The sequence below is a fragment of the Octodon degus genome, unplaced genomic scaffold, assembly GCF_000260255.1.
Source record: "Octodon degus isolate 3935 unplaced genomic scaffold, OctDeg1.0 scaffold00097, whole genome shotgun sequence".
NCBI lineage: Eukaryota > Metazoa > Chordata > Mammalia > Rodentia > Octodontidae > Octodon > Octodon degus.
Genome location: NW_004524673.1, coordinates 11,277,593 through 11,278,397, shown reverse-complemented (window position 1 = coordinate 11,278,397; position 805 = coordinate 11,277,593).

Sequence of the window (805 nt, the reverse complement as noted above, 5' to 3'; positions counted from 1 at the left end):
CTTCTTCTTCTTCTTCTTCTTCTTCTTCTTCTTCTTCTTCTTCTTTCTTCTTCTTCTTCTTCTTCTTTTCTTCTTCTTCCTCTTCATAGTTATCAGTTATAAATGTGCAAAATTTGTTAAAAAAGACAAAACAGCAACAAAAAGTTATAAGAAATTAAAAAAAAAAGAATATAAGGAAAAAAAGTAGGCATTAACTGGTCAAAAGACCATCAGAAATTGGCAGTACAATTATCCAAATTATCCTGCATATATACATAAGTATAGCTTAATCCCTTCTTCCTTCTGTCTTTTTCCTCATCCAAGTTTTTCCATCCTATTGAAAAATCCTTTCCATTTCATAGTATCAATTGCACATTTCAGCCTATATTTACTTTTTCAGGTTCTCACACTAGCAAGAAAACATGACATTTGCACATGTGGGTCTGATTTACTGCACTTACCAGTGAAATGTCTAGTTGCATCCACTTACTTACAAAAGACTCAAATTTATCTTATTTTTATACCTGAGTAATACTCCATTGTGTAAAAATATCATGTGTACTTTATTATTTTTTTAAGCTTTGAGCAACTTATTTTATTTTTTCTAATTTTTTATTAATTTTAATGAAAAAGAAACAGCAATGATACAGTTTCAAAACAGGTTAGTAGGACAGTAACAATAATTAATACAGCTTACTGTTTTCATAGTACTTATTCAGAGTACAAGATGCAGATATGATATCTTGTCTAAACACTTAGTACAAATCTTTCTCATTCAACTAAGAGAAAGTAGCTGTATATCTATCTTTATTTTATATATGCAGAA